Raw genomic sequence first — 24,504 nt, forward strand, 5'->3', positions numbered from 1 at the left:
CGTGTCAACCACACCACACAGCTTGGTGTCGTCGGCAAACTTGTTGAGGGTGTGCTCAATCCTTCTGTCTATGTTGCTGACAAAGATGTTAAAGTGCCGGTCCCAATACCATGAATATAGCAGTTCCAAGCTGCTCCCTGCACAATAAACTACACTGCTGCCTTCCTAGAAATACTTTCCTCTTCATCACTAGATCACAGCTTTTGGGGAGGGAGTAGACTCACCTGCATCACCCAAGTCCACATCAGAAGGGGAAAGAAGGTCACAGCTGCACATGAAGCTTTACAGGGCACTGAAGGTGTAGGCCACCTGCAATTGGAACAAAGACAGCAGCTGCAAGAAGGCTCCAAAATACTCCACTGAATCCTCCAGTTTTAATAACCAAGGTGGTTCAGTATGATTTTGTTACTTGTTTGCAGAGGGCTTTGCATTTCAGCAGTAGATGAAGTTTATGAATTCAAGAAAATGAATGATTTTTCAGAAGCCTTCTTTTGAAATGCAAAGTTTTTGTAAACTCCAAGCCCATTCACACATCCTCCTATGATAGAGATCCTATGAAAAGGTTCAATTGCAAACATGTTTCCATTCACCTTTAGTTAAGCATCACCAAACATGGTAATTATACGTAGGCAAATTCAGGAGGAAAAGCAGATGGAAATTCCTAGCAGAGCCTTGCTTGTTACAACAACATCAGACGGACATATAGCTCCCCTGGCTGCCAGCCCTCACAACAACAAATTGCTTAAATTCTTGCCCTGCGGGACAAGGATCAAAGAAACATGGGCACGTATGGAGATCTTGCACACCGTATTTGGGTTTGACCCTCTTTACTAACAAATGGATAATTTGTGAAGGCAACAGTACATTAGTGCTACATAGCTCTTAATGGCGAGTCATGCATTATTGTACGTAGGTGCATTAACATAGTAATTAATCATCCTCTCCTGCTCCTTTATAACATTCATCACAGATACTCTATCCAGGGAACAGTATTCCCTTTAGGTAATGTTCTTCTGGTTTACATATCATATATCTTCAGAGAAAAATTCAGGGCATGATTATGTACTAGAAAAAGAAACACATAAATCCCAGGTTGTCAGAGAAACTTGTTTTTAAAACAAAAAGATAATTCTGTCATTTCTCAGGCAATATCCAATTAAAGTAAGATATGAGTACAAGAGGATAACTGCTTCAGTGGATCAGCAGCAGGATGGACAGAGTCCTGAGTTATTTAGGGAGAGGTGCTCCTTCTTTGAGCTCACCATTCTTCAATACAATCTAGCTCAGAATCTCTCCCTATTTAATTAATAGGTAGTCAAAATTTCCCTGTGATTTGATAGTGATTTTGAGAGACTCATAATGTTAGTACTTGGCCCAGCAATAAGAAACTACAAGTTAAATTTAGCAAATCATAAATTTTCAATTACTCAAAACAATACGCATACAGAGAAATGAAAGAAGTAAAACACATACTCTATCAATGATTCCATTATCCTCTCCCCATAAAGAGAAGTGGCTCAATGGAGGATAAAAGCAAATACTAGATTGATTCTATTCTTGATCTTAGCCAAAAGTCTGCTATACCTAGTGCCAAGAAATTGAATTGAGGTTCATAGAAATCCTAGAAATTAGATAGAAAAGACTTAAAAGGACACGTAGTCCATCTCCAGGGGACCTGTACTTTTTCCTGCCAACAAGAACTTCAAGAAGAAATATGAATTTATTTAACCCAGTACTTCAAGACAGTCCCTTACTATGTATTACATTGTAGAAGTAATGTAAATGTGCGTATAACATTGCAGAATGCTATCAATATGAACTAAGAAAGCTTAAGATTTTCTCCCCTCTAAGTACCTTTTAGTTCAAGAATCTAAACTATGAGACCCAATGCATAAGATAAAGCAATATGGATAATTTAGAGCGCAGCTATTTTAGACTACCTACCCCCCAAGGTCACCAATTGCTAAAACAAAACCAAAATCTCTGTAGATCTAAAGGACTCCTGACAGTGTTCAGACCAGAAAAATCCGCTAAGAATTCCCAAATTCAAGACGAGACAAAAAGAACAGCGCTGACCATTGAGTGACCTTAAGCCCCTCGGGTCAGGAATTGACTTTCTACGTCTTATACAGCTGTGAGTACACTGGTCACAATGAACAAACAAATAATTTAACATAAGCTTAATGCAGGTCTTTGGGTTTATTGAGAGTGCGTAGGAAAGCGTCGATTCACTGACTGAGAGCTATATTCTTCAGGAGGACAAGTTGTTCAGTACAGAACATGCCAATTAATGTAGTAAGGAAAATTATCAGAAGGAATAACCTGAACTAAACAACAAAATACATTATAATGGCAAACACAGATAAAAGTTGTTAAATACAATTTTACATATATTTATATTACATATAAAATATATATTCTATATTAAACACATATACGTAAGTATTGTTTTTATCTAATACATATGTATATATTCTTTCTTCAGGCTACCTTTGGGCTCAGATTCCCATCTCCTCTATGTCTTTCCTAAAGATATAAACTACCATTAATCTCGACAAGTTTGCATGAACTCGAATATTAAACTCCATGCAAAAGACAAGACATTCATCTTTTGGGCAAACTGTCTTCAAATTTCATTTTGATAGTCAAAACTTGACTTTTCAGTTTGAACTATTGTTTCATTCTGTCTTCTTTGGTCTGCCAACAGAAAGGCACAACTGTGTAAAGTAAAAGCCTGAAACTATTATTACATCTTAATAACATAGCAAACCCTGCGAAAGAATATAAATTCACTGATTCCATTGTCCTTGCCCTTCTGCCCCCAAATGGGAACATCATTTCTTTCAGAGATTTCATATTTTACTTCTTTCATGTCTTTGTTGTGAAGCTCTATTGATTTTTTGCCACCTTCTCCATATGATGTTAACCAGCTTTTAGAATAACATATAACAATTTAGGGCAGTAAGTGAAGAAATACATCCAGCTGAAATTACAGGGGGATTTTCAATAGAGAGACTATAATTACTCAAGACACAAGTTGGCTTGTATACTGGAGCTTATGAAACCGTCTTTTGAACAAAAATGCCCTGTGACTTTTATGCCAGCCTGGATCTGTGTGCAACTTTAAGCTTGTCAGTATTTCCAGTTTAAATTGGCTGTATTTTTTCTTTGTACATTTGTGAACAGTTTGCGTGTTGGACTACACAAACAGCTTCCAAGGTGTCTCAATATTTCTTTACTCATTTAATATGGACTGGCAAGCCTGAATTACTGGGACATAACATAATGTTTAAGCGATGTCTTGGAGCAGGATCACAACTACGGCAGCAATACCTGGAGAGTCAGTATGGTAAGCGTATCTCCACTTTACAGAGTGAGGTCTATTCAAGAGAGTGAAATTTGTCACTGTGCAGTCTAGCAAAAATCCTACGTGTCCTTGCCACCAGAACTAAGTAATAAAATTGGGGTAGACGGCACATGTGTCTTCTCCTTGAGTACTTGGAATCACAGATTACAAATCCCAATGGGTGGATGAGCACGCTCGGGAAGAATGCGTCCATGTAGTCTCCTTAAATATCTAAGCATAAAGGTTATGCTGTGATCACTAGGCAATATGGTTAAAATTACGATGAAGCTGTTTGTTATTGCCCTTCCCCTTTTCTTCCCCGACTCATTTGAGGTTATGGACTCATCTTGGCAGAGTACATTAAAATAAAAGGGTATATAACTCGGTAATCAGTCCTGGGAGCACTTTCCTTCCTGGATTCTGAATTTGAAATATCTGCTGTGCAAGCAGATGTTTATAGAGAGCTGCAAGGAGGAGTTAATGTCCATATTCACTCCAAAAAGATTATGTAGTTGCATGTAAAAAATCAATTTGCCAAGCTCTAGAGAGCTTAAGTATATTACTCCCAGTAAAAATAAAACTCATTGAGCGGAGGACCTGAGGCCAGCACATATATTTATGCTAAGAATATCACTTTAACTGCACACCAGCTCTGCCTGTGATGTCATACGGAACATTCATGAATTTCTTCTAGAACTGGGGTCAAACACTTCCGTAAGATATTTATTGAAGTAATTTATTGATTTAGTTGAGGCAGAATCTAAAATTAGACTCTTGGAGAGTGAAAGTCTAATTAGTCTAACCCAGTCTAACCCATTCTTGAGTCCTTCAGTATCGTGGAACTCAAAATTCAAAGGAAGACAAAGACTGGGCACAGCTCACGTCAACCAGCCTTTCCCTCAGCTTGAGCACCCAGACGTACTCTGTTGATACTTGTGACTGTTGAGTTATGAAGAACAATGGCATATTTTGGTCCAAAGGGAGCCGAGTTACCCACATGCTTATCCTAGGAAATTTAGAAGCAGAATGAAGACCTCGGTGCACTGTTTGACAAAGTTCCTTGAACATGAGCTTATGCTTTTCTCATTTACTTGAAGAGAAATTTGAAGGAAGGTGATAGAAGCTAATGGGGTTTCATTATTGTAAAGCAATGTAAATGAATCATCCTCCTTGTTTTAACATCTGTGAACACAGTCTTCCTCTTTCTCACAAATGAAAGGTATGAGATTCTGCTCAAGTTTTAATGCTGTTTGGCATTTGGGCATACTCTGCCAGGGACATTCAGAACCATTTACATTAACAGCAAATACTATTTTTACTCTAAAGAAGGGAACATATCCTTATTGATATTCAGCAAGTCGTGCATTGTTGCAACCAAGATATAATTTACTAACTTGTCTGACTGGATTACATTACTCCATGCATTTTGTAGTTTCATCTGTGAAAAATCGAACTTTGGTTCTACTATTGTCATTTCCCGTAATTCTTTACAAACAATCTGTGGCAAAAGGAGAAAAAATAGCTCCAATAGAAGCTGCTTCTGGGGATGGCATTTGAAAGGACATTATTTAGAGTTAATGAATTAGACTAAAAAGTTTGTCATATTCTTTACATGAGCTATGAGTCAGACTTTGTATACAAGTATTTCTTCCATTTGTGTACTTTATAAAGGCCACGACTTCCTTCGTTCCCTGGGAACCCTGCAGTGAAAGCATTTGTCTTCAGAAGCACACGGCTTTGTTAGGCTGCATAAGTGATATTTCCAGTTGTTCTCCTCAACCTTTTGGTTTGCTCAGAACCAGCAATGCGCCCGCCCGTTGTCATCCCTAGTCAGGGCTCCCTTAACTCAGCGTTGCAGCCACCTGAGCAGGACAGCAGCTCATCAATTTACAGCAAAATCCAGAGCAGTTCAGCCTACACAAGGATGGTAGGACTGACCCGTTACTTATTTATAAAATTAGCAATTAGAACTTGAATGCCGTAAAAATGGAACCCCCCCAAAATGGAGGATCGGGGATGCTCTTTCAACTGTGATTTCTTCCTCTTTACTTCCTCTGATGTAAATTTTGAAACTCCCTTTGATGATAAGAATATCAAGCTCCAAAACCAGATTTAGCTTCAAAAGATGATTATAGGCTTTCCCACACAAAACCGACTTAAAGTTTTATCTCCTGGGTCTATCAAGCACAATCTAATTTTTCTTCTACCTCTTGCTTTTACACGATCACGCGTTACTTCTTGGTAACTACCTTTTCCATGTTACTCAAGCCAGCAAAGACATTACTCTTGATAAATGACTATTTAAATTTTAACTGCCTCTGCCGTGTTTTAAAGTATAAACTGTAACTGGATGTTTTATATACCTATAAGAGAAATATTTTTTCTCATAGCCACAGTGAAAAGTTATTGTGTTGAAAATATAGAGAAATTGAATGCAATCCAAATAAAGCATTTTTTAAGTTGAACTCAGCAATGTAAATTTTTGATGCCAAATGAGAACTAAAAATCAGAGGCTGCAAGTAGGGGATTATAATGGGAACTATTTTTCCAGTCTTACCTACGCCTTTTGCTGCTATTCACGAATCCCATTATCACTCATGTAATAATGGTAATCATATTTATTTCTGTTTCAGTCCAAAAAAATTATCTATATGATTTCATCTGATGTTAATAAAATGTAAATCATTACACTAAGTTGATAATACTTGTCTGGTTATGGAAAAAATGGACTCAATCTTCTTTCTCCCCACCCTATATAATTAAAAAAAAATCAGAAACCAATTTTTCGCCAAGCATTCATCAGAGTACGTATTGTTAACAGGTGTTGTGTATTTCATTTCCCATGCACACAGTGTCGGAATGTAAAAGTGTAATACTGCTCCTAGGAACAAGTAGCGTAATTAAAATTCTTTGCGAGTTTGATTTCCTGGGTATTTTCTTCCTTTAAAATAAATACATTGTAGACAAGAGCCAATTTCTTAGATTTGATCTATGGGTTGTACAGCTTATACTTCAGGTTCAAAATGGTGATTTAGACAATAATGCATAACAGCTGAATAGTTATTTATAATGGCGCAGCACCTGCGGCAGATTGTCAGCTGAAAAAGCAAATCTAAATGCTTTCAAATTCTCTTGTGTATTATAATAGGAGTAGTAGTGGCCACTGTAGATACAATAGTTAGGCACGTAATGTAACTTTTGTTTCTGATTGCTTGCCATTTTCTCAATTTTACTCCTTTAAGATTGAAGATGTTCATACTTACTGTCAGTCCATATGCAGTTTAAAAAGTTCAGGCACAATTTAGCTTTTTGTTAATTATGGGGGTGTGTCAATGAAATTAAATATTAAATAGAACATCACACTGTTTTCTCATAACTTCAAGATTTCCCACATTTCCCGGACTTTTGTACATGCATAATTAACATGGCTTTTTTTTTTTTTTTTTTAATCTTGATTAATGCTGCTGAGCTCTCTGGAAAAACTGGATCTGAAATTTTAAAACCATAAAGACATTTTTTTCATCTCAGTATGTAGCAGGATTTTCCTATGAGCCTTTTAGCAGCAGCTCCCATTTAAAATTCTGAAATTGTGCATATGCACAGTTTCCTTTCATATTTGGTTCCCTCCAGGATTCAAAAGAGCATTGATCATTTGTATGATGATGTGATAATTCTGCAATGATCTGAAACACATGTTAGGAAGAAATGTAACAGCTTGTTGCAGCAGATCCAGGACCATACACGAACTGTTGGTGTGCTGATGTAACCTCCACCCACAACATGAAGTCCTTTTAGATGCACCGTCCACCAAGCAATGTTCAGATTTCCACCAGAAGGAACAACCGGTATGTGAATGTACAAGGACCATTCCCAACATGCAAGCACTCTAAACCCAATAGAATTTTCAAGGCAAAACAGAGTTTTACTTCTATTGTCTATTAAATATCTATAAAAGTACCTATTTACCTTCTGAGTGTTACGAGGCATAAGATTGGTAATGTGCTTTGAGATCTTCAGTTGCAAGGTGGCAGCAGTGTAAGTACAATGGTACACTTCCATCAGAACAAGCTAAGTCACATTGGCTTCTAGTAACACTAAAAACATAAGCAGAAGTAGAATCTGTCTCCAGATGAAAGGAAAAATAGTTTTCAAGGAGCTAATTGCTTTAGAATACAAACAACAGAAAAAGAAAAGAAAGAAATGACTGGCCTTTGATAGAAATAGCTGTAATGGAGGCTAGAAACAATCCACTTGCTCTGGGTTGACGGGATGATGTCATTGCCAATTAGCATGAGTACTTTGTTTTATAACATCCATCTATGCGATGTATGACCTATTTTAGTGTACAGCTACAAAATCATCTTTGGAGTGCTTCCACTGGAGCCAAGGGAGTTACTCCAGGAATTAGCTTGGCCAGTGAAATAGTTCATATGTGATAGAAATACTTAGTCGGAAAAGAGTAATAGAGAGAGATTCATTCTTGCCATAAATCTTCTTGGCTTTGTGCTAATGTTATTTATCCACTCGAGATAGGAAGGACATTATATAATGTATGCATATTGTGTAATACAGGATAGTGGCTTTGTAATGTAAACTGTCCATTAGTAATGCAAAGCAACTTATTTTCATCTGCTAGATCATTACTGCAGATTTTTCTCCTGGGTTTTGACATGTTATAAATCTTGATGAAGTCAACATTTGTTCTCTTTATCCTTTCCTTCTAGTTGATTCACTCTACTTAAAATGCATATAAACACACTGTAGGACCACTGAGCTTTGTGATTTCAGTAGGACAACGTTTCCACTCCTGGGAAGTAGCTGATACCCCACATCTCAGCCTGCCGGTCTAGCTGGGAGAGACTCAGATGCTCCCCTGAGCATCCCTCACTCCACGGTGCCGGTACCATCATAAGACACAAAGGTTTTAAATGGGTTGAAGCATAGCTTGAGAAAGCCGAGAGGAGCTGTGGCTGTGACAGAGTGGCCCTACAGCCACCCACTAGCAGGGTGCCAGGGAACAAGGTGTAACGGCTCCTCCAGCATCCCCCTCCCCAGCAGTAACCAGTGTTCCTCTAGAGTGGTACGCGCTTCTCAAGTGCATTGGCAGTAATACGTGATAAAGCAGCTTTTGGCTGTTTGGAGGATAGCTGACTCAGGGTCTGACTCACATCCCGTTCAGCCTCCCATCCTTCAGTTGTGAGCACTTCTTGGCATTACTTTTGTAAATGTAACAGTAAACGATTGCTAGCTGTACATTCGGCCCCTCGCCAGCTGATGACACCAAACCAAACGCGACCGCTTCTACCAACTCACAGAACTGCCATCTCAAACAAGTTGCCATATGGTAGGTTTGTACATACAGGTTCACCTGGATTTATTTCATATGGTCACAATGTTTATTTCACATACTCTGCGTTTGCCAATAAAGAAAAGGTGGAATGAAAGAAGTGGTAGGCTGCTACTCACTCTGGAATGACTTCAGGTTTGGTGAGAATACTTGGGCTTATTATTAACCCTTTGCCTATCAGGCCTATACAGTACAGAAAGATGTACTTTATCTGGGCTCCTGCCTTGGCTGCCTGCTTCTCAACAGTAAACCTCTCTCTCCTTCACGCAGCAGTATCTACATTGTTGCACCCAAATCCCTCCCTAGAAGAGCAATTCTGCGCCAAGGGAGTAGCTTTGTGTTCCAATGCCAGGATTATTTGCATGCTCTGTATTATTCCAACTACCTTATAAGAGAACAGTGTTGAAAGAAATAAATGGTCTTGTAGGGCACCTGTCCTATTCCACTTCCCACTGAAGATCTGCAAACACAGCCACAGCCACTGACAACTCTTCCACGTTATTATGCTTTCTCTGTAATTTAATGTTTTCTTTATCTAGCTGTTACTGTAGCCTCTATCACCAAACGTTCAAAGCAGGTGCATGAGAGCACAAGCTTGCTGCTGCAGTTGGCACTTCAGCTGCAGCAACTTGGTTGTGATTATATGCAACCAAGTTGCATATAATCACAAGGTCCAGTAATGTCTGTGCCTGGTGTCTCATCATCATCCACAGACCTTATGGCACAATTTCACTGAATGTTCAAAGCTGAACCTACTGGCACCTCAAGACAGTTAGACGGGCAACATTTGTGTGTCTTTGGAGTCAAGAAAGCTGGAACAAAATCAGTCCAATACACACACCAGGTTGGTTATGGCAGAATGATCTTAAAAATGAAAACAAGGACTTTCATTTCCAGCTTTAACTTTGCCTGTCACTCATTTTTGTGGTTTTGGTCAAGCCACTAACAGAGTTTTTAAAAGCGATTTCAATATAAAAATAGGCACCCAAGATTTTCAAAAGCATCAAGGCATTAATGTAACTTAGACCTCAAAGTGCTTTTAAAAATCACCGAAGGTGTGTATCTGAACCTTTCATGCAAACTTAAATTTTCTTTCAAGATTTGTCTCCGCTTCCTTCAAATTCTTGATTTCATTATGTAATAATTGCATATACTTTCTAGATATCTTCTAAGTTCACAAGGATCTATTAAAAATTATTTCATTAATATTTATAAGCCACAAGTAAAGCTGTAAAGCTTTTTTCCTACAATAAGAATTACTCTTTTAGCATTGCATATATATATTTGTAGGAGGTATTTATCGGATTGAATAATCGCTACTCTGTGGGAAGCCTGCAAAAATTAAAATTTAGCTGACATTCATTTATCCAGGAAATCCTGATTAGTGGAATCTTACATAAGAAGTATAGAAAAGTAATGCAGTTTTGTATTCTCTTTAGGAACAGGCTCTGGGGATCTGGATTTTCCCTCTTTGGACAAGCACCTCCAGGGAATTTCAACCCAGGAATTAGAAACTTTTGCTTCTTTCTTTCATTCTCTTTCATGCCCACGAGCTTTCTCTACTCTTCGAAGACTACCAAATAGCTGGCAAGGGGATGTCCTTTATTTTTAAATAGTACTTAGCTCTTTAAACAGGTCACTGACTAGTAGTTACAAATTAATAAGATAAAAGCATTAAGCACACTTTCTGCGTGCTTTTCACCCAAGGTGAATTCTCAAACACTTCATACCATACGTGAATACTGCAATTTGCCAGATAACCAAATCATTGGTAACTCAGCTGACTTTCCCTTGTTGCAGTTAGCAAGGATTATAAAAGCTCGTGTACGTATTCCACCAATGTTTGTGTGTTACAACGCATTTTAAATATAATGTCGGGGTTCAGTCTGTGGTCCAGTTCTATTCACACTAGCTGCCGGACAGGCGCAGCAGAGCTGCCTTGGGTACATGAGTATCAGTGCCTTAAACGATGACTTCCCTCTCCTGCGGCGAGGATGCTGCCTTGCTCCTTATTGCAAACACATGGACACGGAGCCGTCACTTTTTTTATGCTCTTCTAGTTATCAGCACCAGTCCTTTTTGGCAGGAACAAGCGATACACCACAGCAGAACAGCCAGCAGCCATGACCAGTTGCCAAGCCTTCCATGTAGCTAACAAGAATGTAATTTTTGGCTTCAGGCTACAGAAGATGTTAAACCCGCCCCTCTGCATCTTCCCCCTCTGGTAGGCAGGAAATGCCTTTCCTCCACCACATCTATTAGGGAAGGTTTGATGAATGATGACCCCGTACTATCTCGTATTTACATCAAAGTGGCAGAATCATATTGACTTGTTATCCCATACCATTTGACGGTAGTCACTGCGCCACTGAATCCCCTATCTTATGCGACCATTTTGAGCTTGACAAGCTGCCTGACAGCAAACTGACACCAAATATTCTGAAAGCCTTATTCACTTTATATAGATTAGAGCAATGTAAGCCCGTAAGTTATATTTGACTATTGGAGATAAATAGTTCGTTAGCAATAATCCATCATATTTCAAACTATTTGGCAACAGGCAGAGAAACTCTTAAAAGATGCTATAATTATAAGGCTGAGTAATTTCTTTATTTTAATCGTATGTATTTTAAAGTGCCCTCTGGGAGCAAAAAGATGTTTGTAGAGATAAAGCTGTAGGGAGTAATACATTCATGCCAACACGTGTAGCTGAACCACCAATTTTGTTTTATTAATTTAGTTGCTGGATTTGTTCCTGATATCTACAGCTGTATTATCCCCTCATAGAGGTGGATGAGTGGGCGGAATGAGGTTGATTACAATTGATTTAGTAACCAAAGAGTAATTTTTTCCATTGTTTGTTCAGCACATTACTAAACATGTGGCTTAATTACAGTTGCCTTGTGTTCTTTTCAGTCTGGTATTGCTTATTTTACTGAGACACTGATTTATGCAAAATATTAATTGAAATAGAAAACAGACTTACTATGAGAGCTGACATCCATGAAAACATTAGTTACTCATATTTTGCACCGAGCCTATTGGACTTCTCAGGGGAATCGGTGTTTACGGTTTAATTTGGAACAACACGGGCTCCCTCCTTCCAGAAACAGTGGTAGTGCATATACCGCTTCCTGGAGAACTGGTCAGAACTTCACTTTTTCCAGCAGCTGCAAAGGGAAATCCTCAGAGTTCTTCAGTCAAAGTCCCAAAAATGTGCTGAGGTAGCTGTTCCATTTCAGTGTGATTGCAATAATTGTATGCAAATGTCTCGTTAAAAGTAATTCAACTTTATATAGCTATAAATAAGCTACTATGCTGTTGTAATGTGTTTCCAGGCCATTAAGTAGTATAATAAAGATTCACGGATTCTCTCAATAGGTTAGGTAATCAAACACACACACGCACACACACCCCCCAAATCAAGCAACTGTATGTTGAGAGATCTCATTTTGTTTTCAGAGTCATCTTTGTAATTAATCTCTTTGGAATAAATAATTCACTAAATATAAATAGAAAATGGTGTTCAGTCACAGAACTCATAACTCAATATATCCAGGAGGAATGTTTTTATATCTCATTTCCTATTCGGGATTTTAATTCAATCCATTGAATTTCACTGTCTCTTTTTCATAAACCAAATCTAATAAACAATCAACTTTATAACCAGATAGTCAGAACGCAGAATTAAACGGTTTTGCAGAGAGACACATAAAATCCTTCCAAATATTTTTAGGAGAGAGTATGAGAATTTTGTAACCTTCAGTACCCACTAATAGGATTCAGATATCCACTGTGAAATGATCTAAATATTTCCTGGGTAACAGCCTTTGCAGTTATAATATTAATGTTTTAAAAAAATACATAGCTAATGCACATATCTCTACACTGTGGAACAGAGATAGTCATAGAAATCAAGACCAGGCAACGAGGGGAAAGCAAAAGCGAGCCACAATATCAAAGTCAGCAGAAACTGCAGAGAGAAGGGTTCGGATACCACCACCAAGACCATGTCCAAGACCCTGGCAAGAATACAAAACATAGAGCAAATCCAAAAGTGAATTCAAAGTTTGGCCTATGAGGAGGTGGGGTCTAGATACACAGTTTCTCAGTGGCATCATTAGGCAACTAAAGTGCATGTATGCAGCAGTACACACCGCAGGCGCTTTATTGCCTCCTGCATTCCCCTCCACCTGGCCTAGGCTTCACTGAGAAGATTTTCTTTTGCTTGGCACTTATAACTAAGATAGGAAAATCAACAGATTTCATAATAAGAACGAGAATACTAGACATTGTTGTGGGGCCATAAAAGGGTGTTAAAATGAATGCATGGTACGTTTTTGCCTTAGTTTGACCTCCAAAGATTTTCAAGGATTCAGAAACAGGAGGAAGTACAGCTAGACTCAAAGGAGAAAAAGAGGAGAGGGAAGGCAGGAGGGAGGAGAAGTGTTGACGTTTCGGTGACTTTTTAAATTCAGTAACAAAGGACAAGATGATATTGCAAGGTTGTGGGGGCATCAGGAGAAAAAAGGGAAGAGAGGCAAGGGAGGCATGGAAGAAATGGTTATCCTCCTTGCTGAAGTTAGCTGGAACAGGAGACGGCCACTGTAAGTGCAAGGGACTGTTAGACACGTGGTTACTCTTAAATGGCAACCACTGCGCATACTGTCTGGTTTGCTTCTGCCTCCTTTCACTCCCAAGCTGTCACGGAAACAAACCAGAGACGATTGTTTGAAATCCCAAATGCTTTCAGTGGCAATTTCAGGAGGCATAACGTACCTGATCCCTGCACTAGTGTCTGTAGATGGGCACGGTGTAGGTTGTGAAGTGAGGCAGTATCCTAGTAGCAGCAAAAGCAGCTGCCACAGCCCCTAACTCACCCGTTTCCACTTGGGGTCTGCCCCTACAGATTCCCAAGCTCTTCCCTTCCATGTCCAGCCAGTAGTGGCACTACATTTTCCCCACACTCCTGAGAAATCTTGAAGCCTGTATTGGAGCCTATCAGTGCTTGCCTTCTCTATGAAGGGCTGACTGCAGCTGCAGTGTTTACGCAGCTCACGACTCGGGGGTGTACCCCGGAAAGGGAGGAAAAAGAAGGGCATAGAATTGCAGAATTACTCAAGTGTAGTCAGCTCGGAACAGATGCCAGGCACAGGGGGACAAGCCACCTGGTCTCCAAATGAGGCATCTTCTCCTCCCTGAGGAAGTTCTAAGCCAAGGAGCTAAACCTGAGCAATTACCCATCGGGGCAGCTCCTAATGAAGTTCAGGCAGCACTGACAAGCAGGGTCTGGTTTTGTAAACCTTTGAATACTGTTTTCAAAAACTCTTCAGCTATTGGAGACTTCCTCATGTTAGTGTCTTGCATCCTCCAGAGGTTTGTAGCAGCCTGTTGAACATAGCCTTAGTATGATACACCCCTAAACCTTTCCTCCTCTTGGAATGGAATCAGCATGAGGCAAGATGTGATTCAGTGATACAACATGCATAGTGACAATTTTCCAGAATGCAATTATAGGAGAAAAAATCCAAACCCATCACAGTCACCCTCACATAGTAGCTTGGAAACCTGAACCAACAGAAGAAAAATAAACCAACCGAGAAAGAAAAAGAAATAAACAACTCTAAAATGAATTGTTAATTCAAGATTGCAATATAATGTGTATAAAATATTTAAGCTGTTTTTCTATTTATTCCTGAACCTATAGTGATTAAAATGCAGCCATAATACAGAGTTGCTCTTCTTTTAATCACAAATGCAATTTTAAGCAAGTAGACAAATTCTAGGAAATTAAAGTGAATATTTATGTCCATATAAACTTCTTAATGGCAACATTCTTGCTGTGAGCACAGCAGCTGAAGAGGGTGGATTAAATTATTTTGGCCAGATCCTGTTACTATTGTTTTCATTGGCAAAATTCCCACTGACTTAATGGGAGCTGGATTAGATCCTGACTTGAATAAAGTACAATTCTCAGATGCGTATATAACATAATCACTGATATTTCATGCATATACTCTAGTTTTCATGTCTGTTTTCCCTCTGTGAGTTTTACTAATGCTCTGAAAACACTAATCAGGTAAACTATATACCAGTGATTAAAGGTGTGCAGTCTTGTGTTTCCAGGATTTGGGAAAATGTGTTTTACTGATATTTGGACTCAGAAACCACAGTCTGAATGATATCCAGCCTCTTGAGTACAGAGCTTCAAATCTTGGTATGTTTAGTTCCTCCTCTTGCAGGTTTTGCAATGCATATGAATAGCATTTATTTAAAAGGCTAGGGAATTACAACGCATTTGGCAGTCAGCAGATGCTGTTGGTATGATATTTTCTCTCTCTCTCTCTCTTTACCATTTGCGTCATTCAGGAATATTCAGAGGATCCTGGATAAGCTAGGAAGCTCTTGGGCTTCATTCCTTCTGTCTTGAATGATGATCTCATACAGAAGAGAACAAGAGGACAAGGCTGTTCTCCGAGTCTCCAGAAATTTTAAGAGGACACGTTAACGTACAAAGGACACTGCCTCATCAAAGGTCTTAGAAGTAGTAATTCCATCTCCCTAGACAGTGTGCTTCAATGACCGCAGTTCTTCAGGCAGATACTGCTCAGCTTCCCGTCAAATGTGGGACAGCCACTGGCTGTCACACCGGCCGTTCCACTCCAGAGGGACCTTGTCCTGGCACATACATCTGACTTTGCTGTTGTCAGCAAGTCACTTTTAAAGATCGCTAAGTGTGTGCTCTGTAACAGTTTGCATGTACCAGACATGAAGTCTGACGCCTAACTACCTGACTTCAGGTGTACATATAGCTCCGAGAAAGAGAGAACAGCCCTGAAAGGAGGCTCGGCCAGAACACCAAAGCCCAAGCTGTCCTTTAAGATACCTTGTTCTGAAAAAAAAAAAGCTGAAGTAGTGAGCCTGAAAGGTTCCCAGGACCACCAGAGCTAATGGGAATTAGTAACTGTGTACGCCATATGCTCTGAATCAGGCACTGGTTTTGCATACACAGAGGGGAGTGGGTTTTCTAAACAAGTACTCCAACTCTGTGGAGATTTATCTGTGATTACTAGCGGCCCATTATTGTTTCAGTTTGGTAAAGCAATGTTACTCTAAAATGACAGTGTAATTTGCTATGCAGAGGCTGTTTCTCTGTATGACTCATCTATGTATTGTATTCCAAGACGTAAGTATGCATCATAGGTAACTGACAGAAACACGCAAATGAATCCATTAAATTTTATTTTTTTTATTATGCTTTAAACAGAGCAACTTTTTTTTTGTCTCCTGACTGTGAAACTTACTGAAAATAAATTGGATCAAATCCAATTGAGAAATCTTTGCATTATGTAAAGCCACAGGGTTCTTTGTTGTTGTTTCAATGGGGCTGGGGATGTGGAGGTGGTTGTTGGTGCAGTCGATTTTTGGGTTTTTTTTGCACTAAGCGTACAGCTGAAGCTTTATGGCTAATGTCATTAGCAGCAACGTAGTTAGCTTTTGTTTGTTTGTTTTAAATGTAATAAAAGGGATAAAAAATTGACTGTTGATGGTTGTTATTATTACGTATCGGAGTAATAGGCTGTAGGTGAGAATCCAAATACAGTAATTCCAGGGTTAATACCTAGCTTCTAATGAACAAGTACCCATTTGAGAAATTCACTGCAGACCTGTTTTAAAGAGAAAAACCTGCTGTAACAGGCTAATCCTATAGCATAAGGGAGTAATTTAGTTATAAGTTTGGAGAAGTCGCTTATGGTGGGGAACCTTTGAGAGGGGCAGATTGTGAGCACCAGCAACACTGAGCCAGTTCTCAGGCACTGAGTGCAAGAACAAGCCAGCCGAGAATCAGTTACCCTCTGCCTGATGCTGTTACTGACAGTGCCTGGAGTCCTGCAGGGAGAGAAGCCAGGGGACCCACGGCCCTGCAACAGGTCTTGGGACCATCTCTTCCATCTCCAGGGTCGCTTGCGAGGAAGAGGATGGTCATAGCTAAAGAAGGACATGTGGCATGGCTGGAACGATTAAGCTAACCCGTCGATTTCTCTCCTGGACTGTGCCACCTCTTCCACAGAACAGGGAAGATGTGTAATTCCAAAAACTGTATAGATCCATGATTGAACTGTTTTGGTATTCGAATCTATTTAGTCTCTGCACTGTCATTTGCTCTTAAACTGTGACACCGGCATCAACTATTCAATTAGGACTGCTTTGAACTTGTAGGAGTGCAGAACCAAACCTGTGGGTCTAATGAAAGCTGCCAGATTAACAATATTAGGTACAGAAACAAATACCTCCTGATTTCCAGAGCTGGAATTTTACCATAGTTTTATCTTGTCTCAGAGGTTTTGTCCATTGCAGAGAACCCAAATTAAAGTGTATGGGTTTCTTGATGTACTATTTTCTGTATGCTGCTGCTTTTCCTATTTTAAGACCATAACACTGATTCAGAAGAAAAGAGACTATTATGCCTGGCATAATGACCAAAACTCAAAATACCTTTTCCTGGAGTCCCTGGGGCAACAGGACATTTATTGCTTTGATGAAATTAAACTGACAATGTCAGCTTAATATTCTCCCATAAAGAGATTAGGATAGCTTGTATTTAACCGTATTTTGGGATTCAGTAAACGTCTACCGGTCCAAACCTCTGCTTTCTGGAAGGACTATTGCTAGATCTGATTCCTTACAAGTAGAGAAATTTTATAAGGTAACTGCCAAGGTAAGAAAACATAAAAATGCAATGCTAGCTCTAATATTTACTTTATGCTTTTTGAGACATTATGTCCTGAATTGAAAAATAAAAATGTAAACTTCATAAATCTCAAAATCTATACTTAAGAACAACACCTGACAAGATTATTTTTTCCAGCTGACAATTATGTCACTTTTGAAGGAATCTTCCACAGAGTGATAAAAAGAAGCAAAGGGGCAAAAAATTGTTCTCTCCTCATTGGTAGAAAACACGGAGGGGTTTTTGATAAGTACTTACAATGACCGCACTGTTGACTTGGCATACACATCAAAAGACTGACAGACTTGATTCATGTTTCTGTGCAATACAAACAACGACATGGAGGCCGGATCTGAGCAGCTCTCGGCAAGAAATTGAAGGTAGCGCAAACAGATTCTAAAGAACAAGCAGCGCACAGTTCTGCTGTTAATAAAAAGAATTGCACGCTAGACATGCACATTGCTATTTCATGTTTTTCTTCAGTTAGTCATTTAATTTTAAAAAGTCCTTTTTTGCCTTGGGTCAGGGACTTTCACAGGCTAACTGGTACAGTTACTCTGTAAAAAGCACTGATTTCTTGCAGTTGGTGGGGCATTTTTGCATTAACTGGTATCAGTTTACACAGGTGATCTGCCTCCTGTTGCTACAGAAGTGAAGATGCCTTCGCAAATGAATACATGTTGACCCTGTACACTTAAAGGCAACAGAACTGAAATGTGTCTTGCTTGATTAGATAAGCTGCAGTGGTTCTCCTTAGTAATTTCTGGTTTTGGAGTACTGTTCTAAATAATATAGTACAAGCAGTTCTGTTTTTAAATACAATACTCTCTTCACTGGTACCAAGACAAATGAATAGGAAATTACTAGCATCATAGCAAATTACACTAGGTCAATACATAATGCTTTCATTTTCCAGATGTCTGAATCCAAGTCATTTCCTCTGAAGTTATTCATATGTATTCCAAATTAATAATGCATTTCTTGTTACATCTTACGGGAAACTATGCTAGTATGTCATTCATACAGAAGTCAGAGACAATACACGTTTAAAACCAAGAAACTCAGGAGCATGTATATTGGGGGAGTTGCTTGGTAGAAGGATAAAAACTAATAGGGGTTTTTTTACTCAAAATTCTTCGCTTTGGTCACTAAAGCATGATTAGTTCTGTGTTCACCTCCAGCATGCCTGATCTGAAGTTGTTTAGGTCAACTATTGTCCACAGATACTTGGGGAAGGTGGGGGGAAAAGGGACTCTTACTTGAAACAGAAGATATTTATAAGGTTAAGCACTCTGAATGCAGCACTGATTAGGAATATAAAATTCTAACTTCCTTGAAGTTCAATATATCTTAAAGTGGGCATTAAAGTGATTTTTAAAGCGAAAGAAGAAATGAAAGACTTATAAAAATGTTCTGTTTAAGCTGTCTTTTCACCATAAAGGTGTGAGTTTTTACTAAATGTACTAAGTGTCATAGAAAAGTTTCCCTTGAGTAGCAAATACAGCCCAGGGCTGCATTTAAAAAGATGAGGTTACATATTTTGAATCTCTACTAGCTTACATCATCATTTAAAGCCAAGATAATTTAGTTTCAAAATTTTTATTGAAATCAAAATTTTGTCCAGGTGTTTTCTGTTCCTTTAGGAATTTTTATGCTCATTTTCACTGAAAATTAGTTTAAACAAGTCCCTGACTTGAGAGCTCCAGCATTTTAATCTGTGAAGAACTCATTCAGATAGCCCATCCAAGAAAGAAAAGCAATAATCGCATCTGGAGACAAACAAAGCATAAATCACCGTGCTGGCAACCAGCCAAGACAGTAGGGGACGAGTGTAAAAATATTACTGAAATGGCAGTATGATATTCTAACCACATGCTGTTAGCAAGACAAAACAAGGTTGAACTTTATTTCTATTGTTACAGATCATTGCATATGAGAAGGAAAGAAGAGTGGGGACTTGCAAACTGAGGGTCAAATTCAGTTGTGGAATAACAGGGAGCAAGTCCTTTGAGAGACAGTAGGAAAGTAGCACTTCTTTACATCAAAACCACTCTTAACCCACAGGTATTCGAGTTGGGAAGGGTTAAGTATTCAGAAGTTGGTATTTCCAATAATTGCTTTAATATTATATTCCTGATTTAAAATACAACCACACAGGTTCAAAGCAAATCAGGCTGGAATGGTAGAGGGCACTTGGAATGCTACACACACCAGTGACAGTTTAGTTTGTCATCAAAAAGCAAGTATAACTGCATGAGATGAATGCCAAAGCACTTCATTATGTAAAGATTTACATGATGCATAAAATTATTATCAACTAATGTTTAAATATAAGCAAGACACTCCAGTCCAGCTCAAGGATCCATTATTTTAGACATTGCTCAGAAATAAAAGGGGTAACCTTTGCCACAAAAGGTAAGTTTTAAGAAATAATTTTTTAAATAATAATTAGATCATCACACAGGTAAATTCCCCAACCTTGCAATCTGCAATATCAAATGCAATCTGACATGCTATCCATCACTACCCTCATATAAAAAAAGAAGTCCCTATGATTGCAGGCAGACAGAAAATGCTGACTTTCTGAAAGAGATGAGACCTCAAGTACATGACACAGAAGACAAGCAAGAAGTGCTAAACTACTTCCAAGCATTGGGTGACAATGTATTATGTCTTGCATGACTCATTTTCCATGTTTCAAGCCTGATGAAATTAAGCTGTATTTTTGCTTAGAACCTATTTACAAGGTTCTAAACTATTTTAGATGCAAACACTAAACACAGCAAATGGAAATCTAATTTGATGAGCTTTCCACTTAGGGACGGAATTCTGAGAGGATTTATGACTGACACCAGCTGTAATAAACTGGAACTGCAACTAAATACTGAAATTATGCTTCAAGAGCAGCCACCATTTCTTTAGATTCCTATGAAGTGAGACATGAATTCAATTCATCAGAAACAGGTACCTTTGATATATGGTTAAAGAGAAAAGGAGTTCTCTGTAAATGCCAAGAAAATGATTAGGCAACATGCAATATCAGAAAGAATACGCAGACTCAAAATATCATTGTATGAATAATATTTGCTATCAAAATGGCCTATTTCCATCACAGAGCAACTGTAAGACCGTGTAAAAGTAGATCTATGGAAACAGGCAGTTCTGGTTGCACTTCAAGTCAGCTGGATGCAAGCCAATTCCAGGCAGTTGTGCCAGCTTGGTATCAGGGCCATGGAGAGGAAGCCCATCTATGATTTCCAGATTGGCGTTTGCTTCGGCATCAGCTTGGGTGGTGGGGAGAGCACACACTGGGCTACCTACGCTTGGCCATTTTGATACCATTGCCTTACCACCTAAAACCTCAGAACTACTTGGATGATACTAGTTTCCTGAAGAGAATCTTTCACTAAGGTTTTGTGCACACTTTTGCTATTTCTTGCCAGGGCCAATAATCTGTTTGGAAATTATTCTGACTGTAAAGCAAGAAAGCACTACTATGTGATAGCTTTCAGTTCAGTGACCCCCTTGATCTTGATACCACACTTTGAACAATAGCACACAATACAAAATATGAATAGATTTTCTTTTTCCTTAGCATAGAAAGCATATGTTGATACCCAAGGGCTAACGGTCACTGTAAAGCAGATCCCCCCATGCTATAAATCCCATAAATCTAGTTTCTGTAGAAGGAAACCACTGTACAACATGCTCTTTGGAGGAGGTCTAAGAGGAAGAGAGAGAAGATTCAGAAACAAATCAGAAAGCCGGGGAAAAAAAGCTTAAGAAGTTTGATGAAACAGGATGAAAGCACGATTGATGAGACGCATTACTTCTATTCCTGTCAGCTTAAAGAAATTTGCTGAAGCACAAAGTACATAGAGTTGGCAAAGGAAGCATGCAGTTAACTGCCTGATGAGAAAGGGAGGCAGAGCATTCATCCTTTCTTCTGTTAGCCAATAGTTAGCAGTGGCAAGACTTATTTAATCTTGTGTTTTCTTTGAGAGCAGATAAAATTGAATGGAATTATATTCTGTGCTGCTACCCTGTGCTTGTGGGGCAGCATTAATGGGTACTGTCACTGCTTGGGGCAGTGCTGGAGAGCTAGTCTTTCTAGGGTCCTTATGGTTTTCCAGCAAGTAGAAGAGAAGACACAATAAATTGCTCTGAAATGGCGTGTGTATGTGTTCCTGATTTCAGTTTTACCAATGCAAGATAGCTGTATAAAGCAGACCATGCAAATTCTCCTCTAAATATCAACCTTCTCCCAACCATTTCCATTCCTGCCCTCTTTCTCTGAATTGCATCAGAGTGCTATGGGCATATTCTTTTTTGTGTCACATAAAAACAAAACAGTGTTAAAACATTTTCATTACCAACAGCCTCTTAAAAGATTATTTTGAAAATCCATTTTGATTTTCCAATACATTTTCTCTTCCTAATTTTAAACCCTACCACAGCTTTATAAGTCTGCTCGTACTCACTTTTAATTCTTTGTCTCGCAGCCAGTGTTTGTCTGTGATCTAGAGGATAAGGGATTATTCACCAGCACACAGCGGCCCCCACCCATACTCTTTAGAGCAAGTTAAGAAGGGTGTTAAGAAACTGTTTTCCCTTAACACACGGTCACAGTTTAGAGTGAAAAATAAAAACTGCCTATAAAATTAAAGAACTGTTTAGAAAAATGTAGTATGGGAGGCCGGCCGGAAAGCACGTTTTCTTGTTTGCAGGCTTTATTTACTTGTTTATTTATTTTAACTCAGCTGGGGATGAAACTCACACACATGAGGAGTTCCTCACACTGGGGGAAGCTCAGCAAAGCAGATACTGGCGTCAGTTCTATAACTGCTTATAGCAGCAGGAAACTGGTATGCCTGTTTTCTAGTCCGAGCAGCACACCCAGAACCTGACTGATGGCTCTGCCATGAGCCTGTGCACCTCCAGCCTGGGGGCATGAGCATGTTGGGCTGCAGAGCTTGGAGAACGCTCCAGAGGTGGGGATCTTGGTATGTGCCAAAGCCAGGCAATCCTGGTTTGGGGAACACCCACTCTCCATCACTGGAAACTATTGCTGAGGAGCCTTCAAGAAGATGAGGAGCATGGCAGGATCGAGTCATCTTCCTTGTGCCCCCATCTTACCCCCAAATATGCCTGAGAATAGGTAAGCACCGATTTTCTCTCACCAATATACTGTACAACAGGAGAAATCTGTGCCTACCCTTTTCTCCACTTTGTATGTCTAGAATAGTCCTCTGGGTGTTTCACCTGGTGGAATATTTGACCATGCTGCCAATATTTGAGTATGTTCATCAATCATAAAAAATAAACCTGGTTACAAACTCAGCTACACGTGACAATAATGCCAAACTAATTAGATTCTTGATAGAAATTTGCCATATTCTATCACTTTGCTTTGCTTTCAATACCTGATTCTGATCTTATGCCAGTTTTGCACTGGCACAAGTAGTTTGACTTCAGTGGAGCTAATGCAGATTTGTAGCAGCAGGCAATCAGAATAAGGCTTTTATTTTTCCTTGGCAATGTGTCCCTGGGGAAAGCTTGTCCATCTCCAGCATCTGTTGCTTTGCTACATCTGTCTAACTTTCCTTTTTAATGTCCATTTTTTCAAGGTTTTTTTTTATGTTGGTGTGAGATAACATCATTCAGTTTTCCTTGTTGTAATCAAGTTTTAGCAATCACAGCCAGATGTTGTTTTCATTACAACCCCAACCCCTTTTCAATAAAGTTTCAATGTTTAACTATCAAGAGCACTCTTTACTTTCAATTGCCAGATCTTAACGCTTTCATAATCTATTTCACCCTGACATCCTGTCTGTCTACAAATATGGCATGTTTGATCACCCCTGAATGTTTGCCTTTGTGTTCTTTTCACTTTCTTTTCCTGTTTCTTCTGCAGAGTGTACTTTATCCTCAAACCAGGTCAGTCCAAAATACTACAATGCATTTCTCTGTCTAAAGATATTTAGAGATCATTAGATAGCAGGTGGGGGAGGGCAGATGGAGGCAGATGAAAATTTATCGATTTCAGGATCTGAACTTTAAAGAACTGCTTGATCCTTTTCTTTCAAAATTCTGCACATATTGAGGAGAGATATAGTTGATATATTCAGTATTATGCTCTGTGTCTATAGGGATAAGTTCCTTCACAACCCAACCTGCATTTGATTTTTATGTTATAAAATACAGACAGTTCGGCATCTAAGGAAATGTTTCTATAAGGGATGAAAAAATAAAATACTTTAAACAAAATCACCACCTCCACATTGTACATTGCTCAGGGGCTCTTATGTGGCTACACAGTTTGCTAACAAGAGGATATAATCTTACTCATGGAGGAAAGTAAGAACAGAAGGTCAAATTCCTCTCTGCAGAATGAGGGGTTTCACACGTACAGCCAAGGTGTGAGGAATTCAAGTAAGCCTAGGGCAGGCATGGTGAACAAGTAAGCAGAATAAAATTTATCTGAATGATTCCATGAACTATGTAATCATTTCTGTCTTGAGTGCAGGCCAGGTTTGCTCTCACCAGTTCTGAAGCAAGGAAAGAAGGAGCCAGGGCCAAGCCTTTACCATTGTGTATTTCCCAACTCAGCAATTGAACAATGGCTACGCTTTCCTGAAGGAGTCGCCTGGCTCTTAGAAATGTAGGTTAGTGTAATGTGTGTCAGATATAAGAAGGGGGTTTCAGAGCTAATCCTGTATTCAATTTGATTGCAAGATTAATTCCCAAATGGTGCTATATATGAGCAGATCTTCATCATATGATATTTCCTCTCCGCAGAATACAGGGGTTCTTATTGAGGCTCCAATTTTGCAATCCAATCAACAGTGGCAGTTCTTATGTCCAAGAGGATAGGCACCTAGTTCCAATGAATTAATGATACAGGTTACATCCATATAGATAAGACTGAAGGACTGGACTTATTCTGAAGGAAGTTTATATCCCTTAAAAACAAACTTGAAAAGGATTGAGAATTAGACTCTAATCAGCGCTGGGTTTACTCTGTAGTGGTTTGAAGAATCTGGCATATGAAATCAATAGGAAATGAGACAATGAAGGTAT

This window comes from Pygoscelis adeliae, unplaced genomic scaffold (assembly GCF_000699105.1).
Source record: "Pygoscelis adeliae isolate BGI_AS28 unplaced genomic scaffold, ASM69910v1 Scaffold4, whole genome shotgun sequence".
In the NCBI taxonomy this organism is placed as follows: domain Eukaryota; kingdom Metazoa; phylum Chordata; class Aves; order Sphenisciformes; family Spheniscidae; genus Pygoscelis; species Pygoscelis adeliae.